The 27,021-nt window shown below is 41.6% G+C and overlaps 1 pseudogene; it reads left to right on the top strand.

Annotated features, from left to right (window-relative positions):
- Positions 1 to 1,773: 1,773 nt before the first annotated feature.
- On the top strand, positions 1,774 to 26,604 carry LOC116358168 (peroxisomal sarcosine oxidase-like; annotated as a pseudogene).
- Positions 26,605 to 27,021: the final 417 nt, after the last annotated feature.

Raw genomic sequence — 27,021 nt, 5'->3', positions numbered from 1 at the left:
TCACCTTCATCAGGCCTGGGTACTCATTGGACGGGAGGCCATAGAAGTGGTACTGCGATCCCTCAACTCCCAACTGGACAAAGCAAGGGATGCGGCAGCTGATGTCATATGTGCCCGGAACCTTCTCCTTCCAGTAGCACACATTGATCTTCACCACCTGGCAACGGCAGCACAGCACATAAGGGCAGACACATTTAACAGACTTTCTTCAAAGGGAATGCACACTCCCTTCCGGTACAGATTCCTCTGGAGTTACCTGTGCTGTAGTTAGCTGGTGGTTCTATGTTTTGAGGGTGAAATTTCAACCAAAGGGTTATGTCATCACGGTAACCAATTTTCAACATAGACAAACCTTGCAAAAAATATGTTGAATTTTTACCTTCGAAACAACATCAGTTCTTCTACGTTATATCAACAATCAGAAACTATAGGTTGGGCCGCACCTCCTACTGGAGAATTGATCTATCTACAGTTATCCGTTTGGTCTCCCATGCAGGGTTTTAACCAAGCCCAGCTTTGATAATTGTCCCTGACTGCTACCAATGTGCTATCGTGAGAATGATTATTGAGAAATTATCATTAACTACAGAGATTCACCTCTTGCTATCGAAGTCCTGAAAGGGTATGTTTAAGAGAGCAAATTAAATGTAACAATACTTTATAAGTCGTGTACAGTATCATCCATATTTAGGTATACGTACAGTACCACTTGCGAAGTCATCAACAGCTATTGTTTTATATTCAACCCAGGGTTCAACTAAATATAGACAATACATCCTGTACTGTAAATGCCGACGGTTTCAAACTTTGGTTGACTTGAAATTGAATCTTCAATTGAATCATTTATATGTAAGATTCACACATCCATCTCAAACAAAAATCAAAGTTAAAGAATATGACTAAATCACATCAAACTTTAATAAAAGTGCATTTAAAGTTTGATGTGATTTAGTCCTATTCGTTAACTTAGAATTTTGGTTGAGATGGAGACGGTGAATCCAACATATCAAATATTAATTAGACAAACTGTAATTAAATCCAGACTAAGTCAGTGGCATAGATGATACATCGCCTTCAAATGTTGATATTTGGTTGCGTTGACAACCAAACACAATTCAGGATTACTTTTGCAATACAGTAAAAAGCCTAAAGTTAAGTCTCTTTCAAACAAATGGAAATATTTATTCAACCTTAAAATGAGTAATACATCCATGGCCACATTGTGACTATAAATGTAATCATAGGAAGCATGCATGTTCAAGATAGCATGTTACCATGCAAAGGTCACAGGTCTGTGGAGATCTTCCCAATATTGTTATAGTAATTTGAGAAATCTCAAACAGCATTGACCACTTTTAATGTAATCTCAACTGCAATCCAGGTTATTTGGTTGTGCTATTAGATGAAGCACAGTGATAACACGTTATATTTAAATACAAAATATCTGACATTGTGACATCCCATTTGAACTTTCTTGTGCTTTTAAATGGTTGAAAGCAAAGTGACACATTGTTTTTCAATTGGAATTGATCACTGTCTCAACCAAATATTTCCCAAATGTCCATGTTGAAATGACGTGGTGTGCCCAGTAGGTTGTATTACATAGTTTCCTGTGGTTACATTCATGTAGTCAACCTCTCTGTATGTTCAAGCCCTTGTGTCTCGTATTGTCTTGTTTTCCCTAGATGAAGGGTCTGTTCTCCTGCAGTCAGACCTGAGAGATGTGATTTATAAATCATCTCAGTTACAGAATTATAGAAAGTGTTTTCAATCATGACCCTGCTGAGAGTAAGGGAGGACAAATAGAGTTATTTATTCTGGAGACGGACCGTCTGTGTCCCGCAGTGCCTGTTACCGCCCTGTGTCTGACCCTGCAGTGTCTGTCAGAGACACAGACCCGCTATAATTCACTGATTATGGTCTCAAGAGGGTGATTATTTATTTAGGATAAAAAAACTGAAATATGCTCTCACGTAGTTCCAGGAAAAGTAGAGGTTACAATAGATACAGAATCGTGCTCTTCTTACCTGGCAGAAGACCTTAGAGTTGTGTGGTCCACACACAGTGGAATGTTTCAATACAAGAACACACTTACGTGGATTTCAATTGTCCCCATGTCAGCTTGGTGTGTCAGTGAATGAAATGTCAGCCGTTATATACACTACATGAACAGAAATATGTGGACACCTGCTCATCGAACATCTCATTCCAAAATCATGGGCATTAATATGGAGTTGGTCCCCCCTTTGCTGCTATAACTGGGAAGATTTAACAGTAGATGTTGGAACATTGCTGTGGGGCGATTAGGCCTGGCTCGCAGTCTGCGATCCAATTCATCCCAAAGGTGTTCGATGGGGTTGAAGTCAGGGCTTTGTGCAGGCCAATCAAGTTCTTCCACACCAATCTTGACAAATGATTTTTCTGTATGGACATCGCTTTGTGCATGTGGGCATTGTCATGCTCAAACAGGAAAGGGCCTTCCCACAAAGTTGGAAGCACAGACTCGTCTAGAATGTCATTGTATGCTGTAGCATGAAGATTTCCCTTCACTGGAACGAAGGGGCCTAGCCCGAACCATGAAAAACAGCCCCAGACCATTATTCCTCATCCACCAAACTTTACAGTTGGCACTATGCATTGGGGCAGGTAGCGTTCTCCTGGCATCTGCCAAACCCCTGCCACTCTGCGACTGAGCCGTTGTTGCGTCTAGATGTTGCCACTACACAATAACAGCACTTACAGTGGACCCGGGAAGCTCAAGCAGCGCAGAAATTTGACAAACTGACATGTTAGGATGGTGGCATCCTATGATGGTGCCACATTAAAAGTCACTGAGCTCTTCCATTCTACTGGCAATGTTTTCCTATGGAGATCGAATGGCTGTGTGCTAGATTTTACAAACTTGTCAACAATGGGTGTGGTTGAAAAAGTCGATTTCACTCATTTGAATGGGTGTCCATACACTTTTGTATATATAGTGTATGTAATATATGTACTGTATATATATTGTATGCATTGTATATATTGTGCATGTACTGTATGTATCGTTTATGTACTGTGTGTATAGTGTATGTTCTGTATGTTTAGTGTATGTACTGTATGTATAGTGTATGTACTGTATATATAGTATATGCGCTGTATGTATAGTGTATGTACTGTATGTATAGTGTATGTGCTGTATATATCATGTATGTACTGTATGTACAGTATATGTAGTGTATATGCTGTATATATAAAACATATCATGGCTATATATTGTTCGTACTGTATACATAATGCACATACTGTATATATAGTGTGTGTATATGTAACAGTATAATTTTAAACCGTCCCCTCGCCCATACCCGGGCGCGAACCAGGGACTCTCTGCACACATCAACAGTCACCCTCGAAGCATCGTTACCCATCGCTCCACAAAAGCCGCGGCCCTTGCAGAGCAAGGGGAACCACTACTTCAAGGTCTCAGAGCAAGTGACGTCACCGATTGAAACGCTATTTAGCGCACACCGCTAACTAAGCTAGCCGTTTCACATCCGTTACATATATAGTGTATGTACTGTGTATAGAGTGTATATACTGTATGTATAGTGTATGTCCTGGTTGTGCTGTATATGTAGTGTATATACTGTATGTACTGTATATATAGTGCATGTACTCTATACGTAGTGTATGTACTGTATGTATAGTTTATGTACTATATCTAATGTATATCTAATGTATTTACTGTATGTACTCCATATGTATTTCATATAGTGTATATACTTTATATATGGTGTATGTACTGTATATCATGTGTATATATAGTGTATGTACTGTATGTACTGTATATAGAGTGTATGTACTGTGTATGTACTGTATGTACTGTATATATAGTGTATTCACTGTGTGTTTAGAATATGTACAGTATATATAGTGTATGTACTGTATAGATATTATATGCACTGTATGTATAGTATATGTACTGTATGTATAGTGTATTTACTCTCTATAGGGGATGTACTGTATTTACAGTGTATGTACTGTATATACAGTGTATGTACTGTGTATAGTGTGTGTACTGTATGTATAGCGTATGTACTGTATGTATAGCGTATGTATGTGTACTGTATGTGCTGTATTTATAGTGTACTTACTGTTTGTACTGTATACTTAGTGTATGTACTGTATTTATAGTGCACGTACTGTGTGTTTAGTGTATGTACTGTATAGATAGTGTATATCCTGTATGTATAGTATATGTACTGTATGTGTAGTGTATATGTACTGTATATATGGTGTATGTACTCTATATACTGTTTATATAGTGTTTGTACTGTATGTTATGTATATATAGCTTAGGTAGTGTATGTCCTGTATGTATATGTACTGTATGTGTATGTACTGTATGTACTGTGTGTATAGTGTATGTACTGTATATACTGTGTATATAGTGTTTGTACTGTATGTTATGTGTATATATAGCTTAGGTACTGTTTGTACTGTATATATAGTGTATTTTTTAATTATGTATTTATTTATTTTACCTTTATTCAACTAGGCAAGTCAGTTAAGAACAAATTCTTATTTTCAATGACGGCCTAGGAACAGTGGGTTAACTGCCTGTTCAGGGGCAGAACGACAGATTTGTACCTTGTCAGCTCGGGGGTTTGAACTGGCAACCTTCCAGTATGTACTGTATAGGTAGTGTATGTACTTTATATATAGTGTATGTACTATATGTACCTTATATATAGTGGATGTACTATATGTTCAGTATATGTACTTCATGTACTGTATATATAGTGTATGTACTGTATACAGTTGAAGTCGGAAGTTTACATACACCATTGCCAAATACCTTTAAACTCTATTTTTTTCACAATTCCTGACATTTAATCCAAATAACAATGATCTGTCTTAGCTCAGTTATTTTAATATGCAGTTAGTTTTAATACTAGTGTGATCTATTCCATAACTCCAATTATAGTCGTCAAATCACAAGTGATATTTGTTTGCCAATTGCGGTCTCGTCATTTCCACATAATGATTCTAGAGCAACGCATGCCATGCCAGACACTTCTTCATGCCTGGACACCAACATCCATAATCACTCTGTCAAAGGACTACAACACAGATGGAGCAGACACAGCAGCCAAACACACACAGGCTGCTCATGGAAGGAAAGAGGAGGCTGAACTTTAAAACACATCAGGTAGATTCATGGTGCCTTGTATTAAATACAGTAATAATAGACTGATTTTGGTTTAATTTAAGGATCCGCCCCTTTTTTTCAATGTTCACCTAAAATGACATACCCACATCCAACTCCCTATAGCTCAGGACCTTTTTATACCATTTGAAAGGAAACGCATTGACGTTTGTGGAAATGTTAAATGAATACAAGAGAACATAAGACATTAGATCTGGTAGAAGATAATACAAAGAAAAAAACAACCATTCTTTTGTATTTATTTTGTACCATCATCTTTGAAATGCAAGAGAAATTCCATAATGTATTATTCCAGTGCAATTTAGATATTGACCACTAGATGGCAGCAGTGTATGTGCACCGTTTTAGACTGATCCAATGAACCATTGCATGTCTGTTACAAATATTGTACCAAGACTGCCCAAATGTGCCTAATTGGTTTATTAATGTATTTTCAAGTTCGTAATTGTGCACTCTCCTCAAACAATAGCATGGTATTCTTTCACTGTAATAGCTACTGTAAATTGGACAGTGCAATTAGATTAACAAGAATTTAAGCTTTGTGCCCATATCAGATATGTCTATGTCCTGGGAAATGTTCATGTTACTTACAACCTCATGCTAATCACATTAGCCTACGTTAGTTTAACCGTCCTGTGGGGGGGACACCAATCCTCTAGAGGTTTCAAAACAACATTTAGAAGAGGCATTTTAAGACTTCCTCCAGTACCGTATGTCCCGGTCTCAAGAAGCTCAACTCCAGTAACCAAACCATGTCCTCATGCTATGCAATGCTGACTGTGTAAAAGTGCAAAAAAAAAAAACAGGGTAGATAGCAAATCGTGATCTCTGTACAGCAACAGTGTCAGACATAAAGAGACACCTGATCCCTGTAGTCACTTCCACTAGCTGACAGAATGGACACGTGACACATCAGGCACAGCCAGATTCAGCCAGGCAGACCCAATGCTGGTAATAAAAAAAATAACAGGCAGGCCCAGGCACATCCATTATTCATCAGCCTTCAGTTATTCATCAGACACAGACAAATATTAACCTGTGTGCAAGCAATGGGGGACATGAATATTCAACAGGCAGGGCTTATATTTAGACATGTTCAGAAATAAATAGTGTAACTTGTAAATATAAGGTAATTAAGTCCCTTTTGGTTGGTTGAGCTGGAGCTCTCAGCATCATGTTTAATAACACACAGGGACATGGATTAACAATTACATTTCCCTCGAATGTATACGCCCTGGTTTGGATTTCCACTACAGTATCTATAGGAGCTGTTATATATAATATATGAATGTTTATTCCATCTGACTACTATGTACATTTTAGAACCATTTTAGTACATTTTTGAATTTTGTTTCTCTTCAGTCTTGTAAGGGATTTCTTCCATTGACGGAGAGGCGGACCAAAGCGCAGCGTGGTTGTTTTGATTCATGTTTTAATAAATCACTTCACATGAACAAACTAACGAAAACAAGAAACGTGAAAACCCAAAACAGCCCTATCTGGTGCAAAACACAGAGACAGGAACTATCACCTACAAACACACAGTGAAACCCAGGCTACCTAAATATGGTTCCCAATCAGAGACAATGACTAACACCTGCCTCTGATTGAGAACCATATCAGGCCAAACATAGAAATAGACAAACCAGACACACAACATAGAATGCCCACCCAGCTCACGTCCTGACCAACACTAAAACAAGGAAAACACACACGAACGATGGTCAGAACGTGACAGTACCCCCCCCTCCAAGGTGCGTACTCCGAATGCACAACCTAAACCTATACGGGAGGGTGTGGGTGGGCATCTGTCTGCGGTGGCGGCTCTGGCGCTGGACGTGGACCCCACTCCATAATTGTCTTAGTCCACCTCCTTAGCGTCCCTAGATAGGCGACCCTCGCCGCCGACCTTGGCCTAATAGTCCTCACCAAGGGCCCCACTGGACTGAGGGGCAGCTCGGGACTGAGGTAGCTCGGGACTGAGGGGTAGCTCGGGACTGAGGGGTAGGTCGGGACTGAGAGGAAGCTCAGCATCGAGAGGAAGCTCAGCACTGAGAGGAAGCTCAGCACCGAGAGGAAGCTCATGCAGGTAGCAGGCTCTGGCAGATCCTGGCTGGCTGGTGGCTCTGGCAGATCCTCGCTGACTGGCGGTTCCTGCAGATCCTGGCTGACTGGCGGATCCAGGCTGAATAGCGGATCCTGGCTGAATAGCGGATCTGGAAGATCCTGGCTGACTGGCAGCTCCGGCTGCTCCATGCTGACTAGCAGCTCTGGCTGCTCCATGCTGACTGGCCGCTCTGGCTGCTCCATGCTGACTGGCCGCTCCATGCTGACTGGCGACTCTGGCTGCTCCATGCTGACTGGCGACTCTGGCTGCTCCATGCTGACTGGCAGCTCTGGCTGCTCCATGCTGACTGGCCGCTCTGGCTGCTCCATGCTGACTGGCCGCTCTGGCTGCTCCATGCTGACTGGCCGCTCCATGCTGACTGGAGACTCTGGCTGCTCCATGCTGACTGGCGGCTCTGGCTGCTCCATGCTGACTGGCGGCTCTGGCTGCTCCATGCTGACTGGCGGCTCTGGCTGCTCCATACGGACTGGCAGCTCTGGTGGCTCCTTGCAGACTGGCAGCTCTGGCGGCTCCTTGCAGACTGGCAGCTCTGGCGGCTCCTTGCAGACTGGCAGCTCTGGCGGCTCCTTGCAGACTGGCAGCTCTGGCGGCTCCTTGCAGACTGGCAGCTCTGGCGGCTCCTTGCAGACTGGCAGCTCCTTGTAGACTGGCAGCTCCTTGCAGACTGGCAGCTCCTTGCAGACTGGCAGCTCCTTGCAGACTGGCAGTTCTATGCAGACTGGCAGTTCTGAACAGGCGGGAAACTCCGGCAGTGCTGTAGAGGAGGAAGGCTCTGACTGCGCTGAACAGGCGGGAGACTCCGGCAGCGCTGGAGAGGAGGAAGGCTCTGGCAGCGCTGGACAGGCGAGACGCACTGTAGGCCTGATGCGTGGTGCTGGCACTGGTGGTACTGGGCCGAGGACACACACAGGAAGCCTGGTGCGGGGAGCTGCCACCGGAGGGCTGGTTTGTGGAGGTGGCACTGGATGGACTGGACCGTGAAGGCATACTGGAGATCTTGAGAGCAGGGCTGGCACCAACCGCCCTGGCTGGATCTTCACCCTAGCCCGGCAGATGTGGGAAGCTGGGATGTAGCGCACCGGGCTAAGCACGCGTACTGGGGACACCGTGCGAACCACCGCATAACACGGTGCCTGACCAGCACCACACCCGCCACGGTTAGCACTGCTAGGAGCACTGTAGTGCTGAGATGGCACAGGACGTGCAAGGCTAGGGAGATGCACAGGAGGCCTGGTGCGTGAGGCTGGCACCATCTTCACCAGCCGACTAGCACGCACCTCAGGACGAGTATGGAGAGCTGACCCAGGTGTCATCAAATCCCCGACACGCTCCGTCGGGCGAATTCCGTGTCTCATGCACCAACACAGCAACTCCCTCATATCTCTCTCCTCCAATTTCCCCATTAACTCCTTCACAGTCTCTGCTTCGCTCACCTCCAACACCAGCTCTGGCTCTGAGCTCCTCCTTGGCTCCTCACGATAAACGGGGGGAGTTGGCTCAGGTCTGACTCCTGACTCTGCCACACTCCCCCTGTGCCCCCCCTAGGAATTTTTTGGGGCTGACTCTCGGGCTTCCGTCCGCGCCGCCGTGCTTGCTTCGCCAACCTCATTCTCCTGTAACCTTCCGCGCACTGCTCCATCGAATCCCAGGCAGGCTCTGGCACTCTCCCTGGGTCGGCCGCCCACCTGTCTATTTCCTCCCAAGTAGTATAGTCCATATTCTTGCCGTCCAAACCGTCCTCCCATGTCCATTCCTCTCGCTGCTCCTGCTGCCGTTTCTCCTGCTGCCCGTTACCACGCCGCTTGGTCCTGCTGTGGTGGGTGATTCTGTAAGGGATTTCTTCCATTGACGGAGAGGCGGACCAAAGCGCAGCGTGGTTGTTTTGATTCATGTTTTAATAAATCACTTCACATGAACAAACTAACAAAAACAAGAAACGTGAAAACCCAAAACAGCCCTATCTGGTGCAAAACACAGAGACAGGAACTATCACCCACAAACACACAGTAAAACCCAGGCTACCTAAATATGGTTCCCAATCAGAGACAATGACTAATACTTGCCTCTGATTGAGAACCATATCAGGCCAAACATAGAAATAGACAAACCAGACACACAACATAGAATGCCCACCCAGCTCACGTCCTGACCAACACTAAAACAAGGAAAACACACACGAACGATGGTCAGAACGTGACAAGTCTAAAGTGAGCTGGGTCAATTATTACTCAGAATCAACTGTATGAGCCCCAACAACAAATCAAATGACTGAATAATGATTTCTATTTAATTACATGCTAGTATAGGAGATCCCAGGGACATTGGTTATGTGCAGGGACAAAACTAATCTGGAGCTAGACCACTGAATAAATAATCTGGGAAGGGAAACATGGTTATTGGTTTATATATTATATATCGTAGAAATAGGTTTAGCTGAGCATGTAGAACGCATTGAGGTTGACATGCAGCACACAAGAAAATAGATTGAAGACGATGTTTATAGCCCCTCAAATGCACACAGTGTTGAGCAGTTCTCTGGGACAAAACCCTGACTCAGTATATTTCAAAGAGCTACCCTATAAACTGCATTGTTTCAGAAGATGAGGTAAAACCCACAGAGTGGGAGGGTGAGCAGGCGTACTACCAGCCTGGATAAAATGGTCTCAGAGAGTCAAATATCAGCCAGCAGATGGTGATTTTGGAGGAGCAGCAGGGTGCCTCAGCTCTTTAAAGGTCCAATGCAACTGTTTGTATCTCAATATCAAATAATTTCTGGGTAACAAATCGTGTGATTTTTTTTCAGATTAAAATAGTCAAAAATAAACAAATATAGCTTCTTCTTCAAAGAGCAAATTCTCAAGAGAGAAATTTGCTAGGATTCTCTAGGAGTGGGGAGGAGAACTCTGAAAACTAGCTGTTATTGGCAGTTTGTAACTCTCTTTCAAATTGGTCTATTAATTCATTTACTACCTGGAGATGTCACCAGGCAGGCCAAAACTCCATCCCACCAAAACAGGCTGACACTTCAGGAGGTCTGTTCAAAACAGCTCTTACATTAAAAGGGCATTATCATAATTTTCACAATTTCACAGTATTATTCCAACCTCATAGTGTGGAAATATATATAAAACACAGGACAATCATGTTTTTGAAAGCACTGGGCCTTTAAGCTTGGAGTGTGTGTGCGAGTACGCATGTGTGTGTGTGCATAAACAAGCGTGCTTATGAGCGTATGTGTGTGCGTGCATGCATGAGTGTGTCTTCTTTCTCTCCTCCCATGTGATAATCAGAAAGCTGTGGCCTTTAGTTTTTGCCTCCTTTTCTGTACCTGAATCCAAATTAGATATATCAAAAGAGAGCTTGTTATTGTTTTCGTCACCCACTCACTCTCACATTACAATGAAGCAGCAATCAAGCAAACAGTGGGGGAAACACTTTAGAGTTTGCAACTTGGAAGTTTGATGTCAGAGTACAGTCAACTCTCCACTTGTTACTCAGTGTGTGGTTGTGGAACTAATTTGAATCCCTAGGTGTGTGTGTGTGTGTGTGTGTGTGTGTGTGTGTGTGTGTGTGTGTGTGTGAGAGATTGTGGAACTAATTCGAATGCCTAGGTGTCATATCAGTGTGTGTTTGTGTGTGTGTGTGCGTGCGTGCGTGTGTGTGTGTGCAGTCAGCAGTGTGTGGTTGTGGAACTCATTCGAATCCCTAGGTGTCATATCAGTGTGTGTGTGTGTGTGTGTGTGTGTGTGTGTGTGTGTGTGTGTGTGTGTGTGTGTGTGTGTGTGTGTGTGTGTGTGTGTGTGTGTGTGTGTGTGTGTGTGTGTGTGTGAGATTGTGGAACTAATTTGAATGCCTAGGTGTCATATCACTGTGTGTGTGTGTGTGTGTGTGTGTGTGTGTGTGTGTGTGTGTGTGTGTGTGTGTGTGTAGTCAGCAGTGTGTGGTTGTGGAACTAATTCGAATGCCTAGGTGTCATATCTGTGTGTGTGTGTGTGTGTGTGTGTGTGTGTGTGTGTGTGTGTGTGTGTGTGTGTGTGTGTGTGTGCGTGCAGTCAGCAGTGTGTGATTGATGATTGAGCCAATGTGTGCCAACCCTGCAATTTGCACAGGGGAACAACAACAGCACTACAAGCAAAGCGTCTAGTAATGTCCCATGAATAAAACAAAATGCATCTGAATGCCCGACTCTGCTGTATCACATGTTTGAGTTCTAATTAGACTGGAGCATTTGGAATGCATCTCTTTTGTTCTGGTGCGCGATGCACTATGTATTTCTTCATTTGTGTGATGACTGCAATTATGTTGGGTGCAAATCTCAATGTGTTGATGATCATTAACATGCTGAACTGGTCTGTTGTGTCTTTAATGCTGTGAGAGTGGTGATTGGAAGTGCGTGAAGCAAAGAGAGCGGTGTATGTAGGCCTACTTATATGGAAAATAATCTGCCCTTTTGACTTAAAATCATTGTGACTTTCTAGCGCTGGGTGGGAAATAACATCTCACTGTTGTGAAGATTGAAGAGAATCACAGTCGTCATCATCTTGTCTCTTGATATATCAGTTGTGTCAGAGAGAGACGGCCTCAAAAAGGAGCCATCACTACATAAAAGCTCAAATTAGTTATTCACAACGACAACATCAATGTTCACGGTGTCATAACATATTCTAAAACTATTCCTTATGTTCTGACCGATTCTTCTTCTTCAGATGAATCCAGTCAAATCCATATGTTCTATGATCTTCTACATACAGTAACACTATCATATCATCCCTAACAGTTGAGCCCTACAGACCAAGAACCGTATGTGCCTTTTATATTTTCAGATTAGTCATGTTTTCAAATGTCATTATTTGCTGACTGTAACGTCAAGAGTTGTGTACATACATCGAAGTAGACAGTAGAGCAGGTATCATCAACTAGATTGAGCTGTGGGCCGATTTTTATCTTGAGGGCATGGTAGGGGGACCAGAACATAATTAAAAATCATTTGTAGACTGCAAATGTACGGCAGCAAGCCCAAACAGATATAATATTTGATCATAATAATTTCAAACCTTGCTTGCATTTGTTTATGATTAGTGGGAATACTTAGGAACAGATTTCCTAAATTAAAAATGAATTGCTCAGAAAACTTGGGGGCCAAATAAAATCACCCTCGGGCCAAATTCAGCCCTCGGGCCGCCAGTTGGGGAACTCTGCAGTAGAGGTTGTGTCCTTTCAAGTGATGTCTAATATTCTAACTCCAAATTATTTTGATTGTTTATACAAAATGCAACTACATCAGCTGTTCAAAATAATAAACAATTGAGATATACTATACAGTGGGGCAAAAAAGTATTTAGTCAGCCATCAATTGTGCAGGTTCTCCCACTTAAAAAGATGAGAGAGGCCTGTAATTTTCATCATAGATACACTTCAACAATGACAAACAAAATTAGAAAAGAAAATCACATTGTAGGATTTTTTATGAATTTATTTGCAAATTATGGTGGAAAATAAGTATTTGGTCACCTACAAACTAATATTTCTGGCTCTCACAGACCTGTAACTTCTTCTTTAAGAGGCTCCTCTGTCCTCCACTCGTTACCTGTATTAACGGCACCTGTTTGAACTTGTTATCAGTATAAAAGACACCTGTCCACAACCTCAAACAGTCACACTCCAAACTCCACTATGGCCAAGACCAAAGAGCTGGCAAAGGACACCAGAAACAAAATTGTAGACCTGCACCAGGCTGGGAAGACTGAATCTGCAATAGGTAATCAGCTTGGTTTGAAGAAATCAACTGTGGGAGCAATTATTAGGAAATGGAAGACATACAAGACCACTGATAATCTCCCTCGATCTGGGGCTCCACGCAAGATCTCACCCTGTGGGGTCAAAATGATCACAAGAACAGTGAGCAAAAATCCCAGAACCACACGGGGGGACCTAGTGAATGACCTGCAGAGAGCTGGGACCAAAGTAACAAAGTCTACCATCAGTAACACACTACCGCCAGGGACTCAAATCCTGCAGTGCCAGACGTGTCCCCCTGCTTAAGCCAGTACATGTCCAGGCCCGTCTGAAGTTTGCTAGAGAGCATTTGGATGATCTAGAAGAAGATTGGGAGAATGTCATATGGTCAGATGAAACCAAAATAGAACTTTTTGGTAAAAACTCAACTCGTCGTGTTTGGAGGACAAAGATTGCTGAGTTGCATCCAAAGAACACCATACCTACTGTGAAGCATGGGGGTGGAAACATCATGCTTTGGGGCTGTTTTTCTGCAAAGGGACCAGGATGACTGATCCGTATAAAGGAAAGAATGAATGGGGCCATGTATTGTGAGATTTTGAGTGAAAACCTCCTTCCATTAGCAAGGGCATTGAAGATGAAACGTGGCTGGGTCTTTCAGCATGACAATGATCCCAAACACACCGCCCGGGCAACAAAGGAGTGGCTTCGTAAGAAGCATTTCAAGGTCCTGGAGTGGCCTAGCCGGTCTCCAGATCTCAACCCCATAGAACATCTTTGGAGGGAGTTGAAAGTCCGTGTTGCCCAGCAACGGCCCCAAAACATCACTGCTCTAGAGGAGATCTGCATGGAAGAATGGGCCAAAATACCAGCAACAGTGTGTGAAAACCTTGTGAAGACTTACAGAAAACGTTTGACCTCTGTCATTGCCAACAAAGGGTATATAACAAAGTATTGAGATAAACTTTTGTAATTGACCAAATACTTATGTTCCACCATAATTTGCAAATAAATTCATAAAAAAATCTTACAATGTGATTTTCTGGATTTTTTTTCTAATTTTGTCTGTCATAGTTGAAGTGTACCTATGATGAAAATTACAGGCCTCTCATATTTTTAAGTGGGAGAACTTGCACAATTGGTGGCTGACTAAATACTTTTTTGCCCCACTGTATTTTCATCATGTCTGTGGCCTAATATTTAAACTCCATGTGTACACATCTAACATAGCTCAACTGACAGTAACATACAGTAAGAGTAGAACACTTATCATTGCAGGATAAGCACAAAGCTACAAATCAATATCACTTCATCAGTGATACCTTTTCCTCATTACTGGCCATTGAGCACCACCGACTACAATAAGAAACATACACTGCAATATAGAGCCATAAGGACATTATGCTGTGTCATTCTTCCGTTCATCCTGCCCCACTCCTGGGGGTGTTCCCTTGGCCAGACCAGGATCATCGGGAAGGCTTATGAACATGACTTTTACACCCACATGATGGAGGAATGCTACCTGCTCTGGGCTAAACTGGAGGCTGAGGCTAATGTCACACTGTTCAGGTATGCTGCTACTTTATCTTAATCAAAAATGATGTAGAAGGGGAGCCTGTTCCTCATTATACTGTTATGCCTAGTGTGCCCTGAACTGAGCCTGGGATAGTTTCACTCACTATGTTTATTTACATGAATAGATATGACAGGAAAGCATTCAATTATGCCACTGTGAGCCAGTTCTCATTGGCTTAGACAAACCAAAGCTGATAGGATACCTTTCAAGCTCACTGACCTATCAGGGATCTGGTGAAGCTATGTTAGTGTGGGAGTGAAATGACACTACAAAACCAGCAAGAAAAAGAATGACTTCCAAACTGCATTTGAACCCCAGCATGAATCCCCTCAGTGCAGTATAAGTTATATACAGGATGACATAAGGGCTGAGGCGTGGGGCTTACTGCAGGGATGTCCTTGGCGTATACCTTTAAAAACCATTGAGACAATGAAAGATAGAGGAGGGGAAGCTGTGTAGATCTTGGTGAGCGATACCAGGTTCCTGGAATGTATTTCACCGGCCAAATGGATCCTTCAGTGAGGAGGATAGATGAGAGCTATGCCTGTGGGCAGCCTCCGGACACTGTGCCCATCACTCAAGGACGGGCGGGCCGCACTGGGGTGCGGATCATATTTACACCCACCCAGCAGAGCAGGCTTAGGGGGTTGGGGGAGGAGTGCTGATGAATGGAGCAGTCTCCTGGCTGTGGTGCTGCACATGTATCACAGCAGGCCGCCTGCACCAGAGAAAACAGCAGTCATACATCGCCCCGGAGACCATCCCTCACCCAGACCATTCAATTAGAGGCAGCCACTCAGATACCTACAGCTCAGGCCAGCCCCGGGTGGCCCTAGCATACAACACGGCCCTCTCCATAAACCACAAACTTTGATATTGAGGAACTTGGCCACTGCAATAATAATGGTATTAATAGAAAAATCATAGGGGTTCAGCATAAACAACAAAATAAGGATTCAAACATCAACAACAAATGAATAGTTCTGTAGGAGCCAAAAGTGCAATGAGAAAATTCACAATGTAACTGACAACCTTCCTCCCAAAACCATAGTTTGACTGTTTGAATCTAAGTCTAAATCAAATAAATACTTATAATCCAATGCGGGGGGGGGTGGGGGGGATATACACTAAAACTTAAATACATTTAAACTCATTATCTGACATAGTACAAGTGTCTTCTTCAATTTGAGCCAATAGCCATGTGTGTGTGAGGTGTATTCTTTTGATACCATGAAGATTTGTAAGACTACCAAAAAACACCCTTTGCGACCCTGTTTTAGCTCATTATGACGCAGAGGGTGGAACTATCTGGCAGTGGCCACTATTTGGCATGACAGCAACCTGACACATTTTCAAAATGTTCAATTAGGGCTCTTACATTTTTTACAGAAAACTATCTTGGTTAGTTTTTATGGCTTTGAGTCTGAAATGTAATAGGTTAGGATGTAATAAATGTAATAGGATTTTCACACCCATTGTCTTCCCACTCAAACGTATCTTTTCTCTCTTTCTATGTCTCTGCAAACCTTCCAGAGGCTTTGCAGTCTAAATGTAAATGTTTCCCTGTATTTTGTATTACACTGTACAACAGCTGATGAAACTAACAATGTAAATGTGTGAAAATCCACACATGCCCTTTAAATCGGTGGGTTTTATATGGGAGGAGTTTTGCCTGGTGACATCAACAGGTAGTATTGGTGCTTTCAACTGGGAACTCTGAAAAAGAATAAGTCAAGCGATGATATCAGTGATCTTCATGTCGGAGTGGGAGCTCTAGAAAGAGGCCCAAATTCCCAACTTGGAATTTAGAGTCGGATGATTGTTCAAAACGATTTTTCCCATTCTGAGATCTTTTTCTGAGTTCCCAGTTGTCTTGAACGCACTGAAGTCTGAGATTTCCGAGTTCCAAGTTGTTTTGAACGTGGCATAAACAGATCAAACAAAGAGATTTCCAAACCTCTCTGCCAATAACAGCTAGTTTTCAGGTTATATATCCCTCTCATTAGGCCCCTGCACTCTGGTGGATTGATCCACACTGTGGTTAAAGTCCCAATGCTGACGTTTTTATATCAATATCAAATCATTTCTGGGTAACAATTAAGTACCTTACTGTAATAATTTTCCATGAAAATGGTCAAAAGGAAACAAAAACTTATATTTAGCAAAAAACTATTTCTTAAGCAAGAAATAGTTAGGACAGTCTGGGAGTGGCCTGAGCTGGGAAGGGGGAGGACACCTAAAAGCTGTTTTTGGCAGAGAGGTTTGGAACTCTTTGTTATTGCTCTATTCAACTTATTTACCGCCTGGTGATGTCATCAGGGATGCTGAAACTCCACCCATGCACAACCTGCTGATTAGAAGGTCCTGTGTATATTGTATTTTCAACCAGAAACTATCAGGAAATAACACTGATCAAATTATTTCACACTTTTACAGTGATCGGTTTCATCGGCTGTTGTACAATATGATACAAGACACAGGAAAAACAGAACTCTTTTTGCTCCCAGTTCACAAGTAGTATTTTTCCCACTAGTTATGAATGCAGCATAATTCAAGAAAGCACCTGTTGGTAGGACAGGACTCCAACCACACCCATACCTTCACCCACATCCATTTTTGGACTTGGAAATTAATGATACTGTATGTACCCATTGATTCTTGAAGAATATAACTTATAAATGCCTCATGATCATATATATTTATATATATTCACTAAACATTCATATATATATACACATACTATATATACACATAAATATATACATACAGTGCCTTGCGAAAGTATTCGGCCCCCTTGAACTTTGCGACCTTTTGCCACATTTCAGGCTTCAAACATAATGATATAAAACTGTATTTTTTGTGAAGAATCAACAACAAGTGGGACACAATCATGAAGTGGAACGACATTTATTGGATATTTCAAACTTTTTTAACAAATCAAAAACTGAAAAATTGGGCGTGCAAAATTATTCAGCCCCTTTACTTTCAGTGCAGCAAACTCTCTCCAGAAGTTCAGTGAGGATCTCTGAATGATCCAATGTTGACCTAAATGACTAATGATGATAAATACAATCCACCTGTGTGTAATCAAGTCTCCGTATAAATGCACCTGCACTGTGATAGTCTCAGAGGTCCGTTAAAAGCGCAGAGAGCATCATGAAGAACAAGGAACACACCAGGCAGGTCCGAGATACTGTTGTGAAGAAGTTTAAAGCCGGATTTGGATACAAAAAGATTTCCCAAGCTTTAAACATCCCAAGGAGCACTGTGCAAGCGATAATATTGAAATGGAAGGAGTATCAGACCACTGCAAATCTACCAAGACCTGGCTGTCCCTCTAAACTTTCAGCTCATACAAGGAAAAGACTGCAGAGATCTACAGCTGAGGTGGGAGACTCTGTCCATAGCACAACAATCAGTTGTATATTGCACAAATCTGGCCTTTATGGAAGAGTGGCAAGAAGAAAGCCATTTCTTAAAGATATCCATAAAAAGTGTTGTTTAAAGTTTGCCACAAGCCACCTGGGAGACACACCAAACATGTGGAAGAAGGTGCTCTGGTCAGATGAAACCAAAATTGAACTTTTTGGCAACAATGCAAAACGTTATGTTTGGCGTAAAAGCAACACAGCCTATCACCCTGAACACACCATCCCCACTGTCAAACATGGTGGTGGCAGCATCATGGTTTGGGCCTGCTTTTCTTCAGCAGGGACAGGGAAGATGGTTAAAATTGATGGGAAGATGGATGGAGCCAAATACAGGACCATTCTGGAAGAAAACCTGATGGAGTCTGCAAAAGACCTGAGACTGGGACGGAGATTTGTCTTCCAACAAGACAATGATCCAAAACATAAAGCAAAATCTACAATGGAATGGTTCAAAAATAAACATATCCAGGTGTTAGAATGGCCAAGTCAATGTCCAGACCTGAATCCAATCGAGAATCTGTGGAAAGAACTGAAAACTGCTGTTCACAAATGCTCTCCATCCAACCTCACTGAGCTCGAGCTGTTTTGCAAGGAGGAATGGGAAAAAATGTCAGTCTCTCGATGTGCAAAACTGATAGAGACATACCCCAAGCGACTTACAGCTGTAATCGCAGCAAAAGGTGGCGCTACAAAGTATTAACTTAAGGGGGCTGAATAATTTTGCACGCCCAATTTTTCAGTTTTTGATTTGTTAAAAAAGTTTGAAATACCCAATAAATGTCGTTCCACTTCATGATTGTGACCCACTTGTTGTTGATTCTTCACAAAAAAATACAGTTTTATATCTTTATGTTTGAAGCCTGAAATGTGGCAAAAGGTCGCAAAGTTCAAGGGGGCCGAATACTTTCGCAAGGCACTGTACATACATATACACACTTTTTTAGAAAATGTCTTTATTATTCTTCTCAAACCCTCCACCCCTCCCCCAATTGGAGTAAACAAATAAACAATAACACTTAGGCTTCTACCTTCAGTTTATACATCTTATACACATTTTACAGACACAGTCTATTTTACAATCGTTATATTTTGTTTGTTTTTAGTCCTGGCCTTCCTCTATTTCTGATGTCCATCCAGTTTGATTTCCATTTGTAACTGTGCTATTTCACAACATTTCTGAACCTATATTCATTTTACAGACCCCGTATGTTTTACATTGGTTATCTTGTTGTTATTAGTCCCACCCTTCAACTCCATTCAACCCCTCCCATCTATCTCTTAACACCATCCATTTTGGATTTCTATTTGCCATATATTTTTAAACTGTGCTGTGATGCTTCACAAAAGTACTCTCATAGTTTCTACAGATTGTAAATTAAATATAAACATGGTTGCTAAAATAATGATTATATTATTGATTGATTGACTATGACTTTCCAAATCACCCAGTATTGCTATCTGCAGCGTAGGTAAATGTTGCAATTCTTCAACCATTCCTGGACCTGTGACAAAAAACGAGCTACATACAGTTTGGACAGTACCAAAGTAAATGATCTAATGACTCTGCCTCCTCACAGCAAAATCTGCCGAGCTGGGAAGATTGTAACATTATATTATATAACATTATATTGGTTGCAAGAATTTAGTATAATAATTTAACTTGAAAAATTCAAAGTTTAATCCGGTGTCGTTTTGAGTGTCAATTCATAAACCATGTGCCATGGAATCGGTACATCTAAAAATCTCGTCCCAACTATTTTGCAATTTATATGGCACACCTGTCAATTTTTTGGTATTGAAATGAAACTGGTATATATTTTTATTTATCACCATTTTCTTTAACCATTTTTGGTCTTTAATGCAGGGTCGACAGACAAGTTCCTTACCTTTTCCCCGTTCCACTTGCCTCTTCCATTTGTGTGGTAATGCTGCAATTAGTTGTAATTTTGGGAAGAGCAGACATTTCCATGTCTGTGCTAGCTGCATGTGTGACATACTGTAACTCCACCAGTCCTATTTATGATATCATTTACAAAGATTATTAAAAAAAATGTATTATCGAAAACATGTTTTGTTTTTTTATCAATTAGTATATTTGAGTTTAACCACAATATTTGTTGTATTATTTGTTCTGTCTGTTCAGGTGGATTAAACTGAAATTGCAACCAACTTTCTAACGTTTGTTTAAAAAATAATTATATTTTGGAGATCATTTCGTTTTCAAATAAGTGAAAGTGAACAGTTGTAATCTGAATAAAGGGAAAAGGGACATTCTTGAACATGGGGTGAGACATTCTTACACATTTACTAGAGAACCATTTTGGATTTACGTAAGTATAACTTTTTTTGACTTGGCTATGACCTAACATCTGTTAGGCTTTCGCCTTCGACCTAATATGTTGTGCTTTTGCTGTAAAGCATTTTTGAAATCGGACACGATGGGTAGATGTCTTTCTTTCATTTGTTGTATTGGACTTGTTAATGTGTGAAAGTTACATATTTCAAAAAAATATTTTTTTATTTCACGCGCTGCCTTTTCAGCGGAATGTTGTCGAGGGGTTCCGTTAGCGGAACGCCTGTGCTAGAAAGGTTAAATACTGATCGTCTTTTCTTATTATCTGCTAAGCCATTACAATAACTGGCTTATTTCATCAATGACCATAATGAGACACAAGTTTCAATTATATTTATCAAAATATATGTTTGTAAACGTACCATTAAAAAGTGACGTGATGATTGAGTGTCTATATAGCTGTACCATGATATTTGCAATCCAACTAAGTAAACCTCTAATTGGTCCCCACTAGTCCAACCGCTAAAACCCCAACCACCCATGACCCTCCGGATCCCGTGGCCCTGGAGAGACCAGGACCCATTCTTCGAAAAGAGCACACAGTACTGCCCACAGAACAGAAGCAGATCAACCGCCAAATGTATTCCATTGCCCTCACCTTGATTTGTATTATATATAGCCATTAAAAAAATATGTATTTTAAAAATCCTGTTTATCTTATTTTCCATAATTAGCTATTAATATTTGTAGTAATGTAGGCAGTTTAAGCAAAGGATTATTAGGAATAAATATTATTTTAGCAAACAATTATTGTGATTCATCCTATATTGTCCCTAACATCTTTTACACCCTCGCAAGAGTTGTGGGATACACACACACGTACACACACTCATACACCTTCAACCCCTTTCCCCCACAACAACCATAGAATCAGATTCTCAAAAGTTGCACCATCCCAGAGTCTAACTCAAGAAAGTTCTTGATTTACGAATGTATAAACAGTTGTATCTGTATGAGAAGGCAGGCAAAACTGTGCAAAAAATGGGCAGAAATGGGGAGATTTGATTAACCATTGTCACGTCCTAGGCGATGGAGATCAGATATACTCCCTTTCCCTGATACACCCACACATGGTCCCCCATTGTGTCTCTATTCCCAAGCAAGTTCGTGCAGTCAGATTTTGTGCCACAAGGGCCACAATAATATGCCCCCTCTCTGAATGTCTGAGTGTGACCCCCTCCCCATGGTTACTGCAGCTAGTGTTGCCAGCACTGCCACTGCCTGGGTGGGGGCCCCCCACCGGAATCCCCACCGGCTAGGTACAAGGTCGTCAAGGTTCTCATTAGCAGCTTTGAGAATTTCCTTGTAAATTATGCTCTCCCATCATGGGGCTCCGGCTTTGCAGGACCAACCCTGCCAAGCAGGCTCAGAATCTTGAGGGGGCGGTGCTGCTCTAGAAGGTCTCTGACCGCATTTTGTCTGCATACAGGCTGCTTACAGCATAAAACAGATATGGACTTCTCATTAGTATCTGGGTCGTTCAGGTGGCTATCTAGGGTATAGGGTTGTGGACCATTCCATCAATATAGGACCATAAATGAATGAATTAGATGTATAATTAATTATTTTAAATGTAGTTTCCCATGATAGGACAATAAATAAATTAGATGTATAATTAATTTAAAAATACAATTCCACCATGATAGGACAATAAATAAATAAACAAATAAGATGTATAATTCACTATGAAATGTATATCCCTCATCTGCTCAAAATGGAAAGCTCTCTCACAACCCCTGCTCACAAACATACATTGGTTCTGGGATATGCAACCTTTTCCTTTCTCAGTCACTTAACACCACACTTTCCCAAACACCAAAAAACACACACCACACCATCCATCTCAATTCATCCACACATGCCCACATACTGTGCCTTCTGTCTGCTGTGTTTTTATCTCCACAATGATGAATGAATGCTTTCGTGTTCCAATTAGTTATATTTGAAGATAGATAGAGAAGCATTTTTTTGTATTATTACAAGTTGGTGCACGTTCAAGTTGGATTTTGTCGACAGCTTCACGTGGGTTCTGAAGCGCTTCACTTGGGTTCTGAAGCGTTGTAAGGAGGAACCTTCTAACTATAGATTCAGGAACTTCTCCTTCTTCTTGGATACCTGTAAGTACCAGATTCTCTCTCATAGATCTAGTCTGTATGTCAAGCAAGGCTTCTCTCAGAACGATGATCTTCTTTTTAAGTTCATTAACTTCGGTTTCAATCTTATTGACTGTCCCTTTTAGCTTGTTTGTGTCTTTCTCAAATATAACCGCTTTTTCATCACTCATCTTGAGGCTTTGCCTTCATCTCTTTTATATCCTTTACTGACTAGTTGAAGTATGCCCAGTTTGTCATTTATTGATTTTAACAGATCAGTTTCGACCTTTACCATTCCTGGTGGTGAAAAGATTAAATCGTCTGTGTCTGTAGAAGAGTCACGTTTTCGTTTTGAGACATCGTCATGTTTGGGTGTAGCTTGTTTTCGTAATATTTGTCGCTAAATTTCTCTAGTCTTATGATCTGCTTTGCGTTGTTATCTAGATTGAAAAGGTTATTACCCACCAGATTGTGAAGTGCTAATATTTAGTCTAACATACCGATATTGAATATTACGTTTTTATCTTGAGGTGATCTACATTGCTTGCATTCAGTCTGCCTTCTTTCCTTCACAGTCTGCCATCTGTCTATGAATTTGAGAGTGTTTACTTTTCTCCAGCCACATCCCTCAGTGTTTTACCGATACAGGGTCAGGGAATCATTTTTTGTTATTGTTTCAGCTGCTGATTGCTGCTTTAAAGGGCTACTGTGTTAACATAGTCTTAGCCAAGTACAAACATCAACAAACTATTTTCATAAATTGAAAACAAACTAAATTCATGAAAAAAATAATTTATTCATTATTTATTTTAGAGGCTATGTTTCAATCCTTTTTCACTATATGCTTTCATGGATAACATACGATCCAGAAAGTATTAAGACCCCTTGATTTGTTCAAAATGTTGTTACGTTACAGCCTTATTCTAAAATGAATTAAATAATTTATTTCCCGCATCAATCTACACACAATACCCCGTTATGACAAAGTAAAAACAGTTTTTTAGAATTTTTGCTAGTTTATAAAAAATAAACAACTGAAAAATCACATTTACATTAGTATTCAGACCCTTTACTCGGTACTTTGTTGAAGCACCTTTGGCAGAGATTACAGCCTCAAGTCTTCTTGGGTATGATGCTACAAACTTGGCACACCTGTATTTGGGGAGTTTCTCCCATTATTCTCTGCAGATCCTGCAGAATTTTCAGGTCTCTCCAGAGAGGTTAGATCTGGTTCAAGTCCGGGATCTGGCTGAGCCACTCAAGGACATTCAAAGACTTATCCCAAAGCCACTCCTGCGTTGTCTTGGCTGTGTGCTTAGGGTCATTGTCCTGTTGGAAGGTGAACCTTCATTCAAGTCTGAGGTCCTGAGTGCTCTGGAGAAGGTTTTCATCAAGGATCTCTTTGTTCTTTGCCCCATTCAACTTTCCCTCGATCTTGACTAGTCTCTCATTCCCTGCCACTGAAAAACATCCCCACAGCATGATGCTGCCACCACCATGCTTCAGCATAGGGATGGTGCCAGGTGTCATGACGTGGCCCTCTTTGGATATAGCAAGCACCAACTCTCTCTCTCTCTTACCACCTCTCCCTTCCCCCTACACCCAGGATCTGTTATCTCAGGTCGTAAAAGACCGACAACCGCCGAAACATCTATTCTGTAAGAACATTTCTGAATGTCACTCTGAAGTATACAATCTAACCAAAGACTCCAGGGACGCAGAGAGAATCTCGGATGAACTTTCCAACAGAAAAGGACGATTCCAACAAAGATCACAATGACACACTGATTGTAAATACATATATTGATTGCAATTATTCCTGAATGAGTGAGCGTTCATGTGCAAAGGATTAGCATTTCAATTATTATAATTATCAACTGTGTAGTGTCTTTTGTCTTTCACGCCCTCTCAGTCCCTTTGTCTACCAAGCCGCCGTACCGGTTTAGCCCACTAGGGCACATCCCCTATCATTTCCTTGTAACCATACCTACTGCTTGGTTGTTTGTTATGCATTTCTGGGAATATTTTGTTAGTTAGTAAATAAATTATTAAGACAATTGATATATGGATGATTCATTGCAGACTGGGTTCGTGCAGATAACGAACAATTTACGACGCTTGGAACGAGACTAACGTGAGGTAACGTATAATTAATTAATTAGAAGCCTAATTGATCAGATATTAAACTATCTGAAAAGTTATATTAGGAAATTATAACTTTAATCTGAAGATTTTCCTTGGTTCCCAGACGTCCTAGTTAATTACATTTACATGATTAGTTTAATCACGTAATAATGATTACAGAGAATTGATTTGATAAAATAACAGTCTTCACTTTAATGATGCCAAAAACACGACACAGGTTTCCTCCAGGCGGGAGCTTGGCATTCAGGCCAAAGAGTTCAATCTTGGTTTCATCAGACCAGAGAATCTTGTTTCTCATGGTCTGATAGTCTTTAGATGCCTTTTGGCAAACTCCAAGCAGGCTGTCATGTGCCTTTTACTGAGGAGTGGCTTCCGTCTGGCCACTGTACCATAAAGGCCTGATTAGTAGAGTGCTGCAGAGATGGTTGTCCTTTTGGAAGTTTCTCCCATCTCCACAGAGGAATCCTGGAGCTCTGTGAGAGTGACCATCAGGTTCTTGGTCCCCTCCCTGACCAAGGCCCCTCTCCCCCGATTGCTCAGTTTGGCCAGGCAGCCCTGCTCTAGGAAGAGTCTGGGTGGTTCCAAACTTCTTCCATTTAAGAATGATGGAGGCCACTAGGTTCTTGGGAACCTTCAATGCTTCAGAACGTTTTTGGTACCCTTCCCCAGATCACAATGTGGAAAAAGTGAAGAGATCTGAATAGTTTCTGTATCGTACTGTATGTTACACACAGACTGAGTTTGTAAGGAAGCTTCTTATTATAGATGGTTTATTCATGTACATATTGTCTTTCAAATGGAGACTGCAGTTTCCATTTATGCCATGTCATTATTTTTACTAGGCACTTTAAGCATGGTGCTTAAATAACTTTTCCTCTTGATGATACACAAACATCCACACACCCGTAGGACTTAATTTGTTTCTTCCCTTCCAACTCCCAGGCGAACTGGTATCCTGTTGAAGGGCCCTGATGATGTGGACTTCCAGCAGTTGAAGAGCATCCTGGAGAAGAACCAGGTTCCCACAGAGACCCTGGGACCAGAAGAGTTCATCCAGAGGCTCCCCCAGGTCAACCTGCTGGCAGGGGAGGGGACCCTCATAGACACCACCGCTGGGGTCCTGTATGCAAACCGGGCCCTCAGGGCAGTACAGGTACAATAAGGGCCCTTGAAGCAACCTTCGTACAACACCTAAGGACCTTGCAGAGAGGTTCAGACCTCTTGGTATAATGGATGAACTAACAGTCACAGGAACTCTGGTTTGAATCTCAGTCAGGCTCCTTTGCTAGTGTCCCATTAGACTGTTAAGGGAAGTAAAAAAAGGCTTTTCCATTCATTTCTGCATCTCTTGCATGCATTCCCAGAGAGTGTTCCAGAGTGAGGGAGGAGTGATAAAGGATGGATATCAGGTTACAGACATCCAGCCTGGCTCTACAGTCACCGTGATGACAGCAACTGAGGTCTACAGGGCAGAGAGCCAGGTTCTTACAGCTGGGCCCTGGGACAACACACTGATGGCCTATACTGGACTACAAATACCACTACAGGTGCAGTCACACAAACACACATGCACACACACACGTATGCATAGACATGAGTGAAGACCCATAATTCTGAGCAAAAACTGTTTTGCATGTTTTGTCTTTAATTCTTGTCATATATACATTTACAAACAATGTAATCCAGCATGACTTCTGCCTCATTCAAAACAATTTGAAACTCGGAACTGGGAAATCTCAGACTTCAGTGAGTTCAAGACAAATGGGAACCCTGAAAAGAAACTAACTCCGACTGGGAAAATACTTCTTGAACGGTCATCCAACTCGTAATTCCAAGTCAGGAACTCTGGCCTCTTTCTAGAGCTATGACCTGAAGATCACTGACGTCATGATTCAACCTTGTTTTGTCTCCCCAGATTTCCCATTTGTCTTGAAAGCACCATAAATCCGGAGAATACCAGAATTTGATGACAAAATTGCCCATGTGCCTCACCCTAAATAATTTCCCCCTCAGCACTTAGCCTTCTGTTCTGACTTGGTGGTGCACATGTAGCCTATAGCCTGTTTTAGAGAAATGTTACCATCAAATATTGTAAGAGCTTTCTTTGTCTGCCTATATGCCCCATTTATTTATCCTATGATTCTGACTTGGTGTACAGGGAGAAAATTGTAAGAACAGCCCATGTTCTGAATTCTGTTGCTGTACATTTAGGTGCTGAACAAATAGTTCTATTGACTACGTCCATTTTAGCTCGCTCATTAGTCTTAATGGAAATTACGGATTGCCTCAAATCTGCAATTAATATTATGTTGTTGAGTCTGTTCGCCAGTGTCACGCCCTGACCTTAGTT

This window comes from Oncorhynchus kisutch, linkage group LG28, assembly GCF_002021735.2.
Source record: "Oncorhynchus kisutch isolate 150728-3 linkage group LG28, Okis_V2, whole genome shotgun sequence".
Taxonomy (NCBI): domain Eukaryota; kingdom Metazoa; phylum Chordata; class Actinopteri; order Salmoniformes; family Salmonidae; genus Oncorhynchus; species Oncorhynchus kisutch.
Note: the sequence above shows the minus strand (reverse complement) of the source record. Positions and strands in the feature narration are given on the sequence as shown.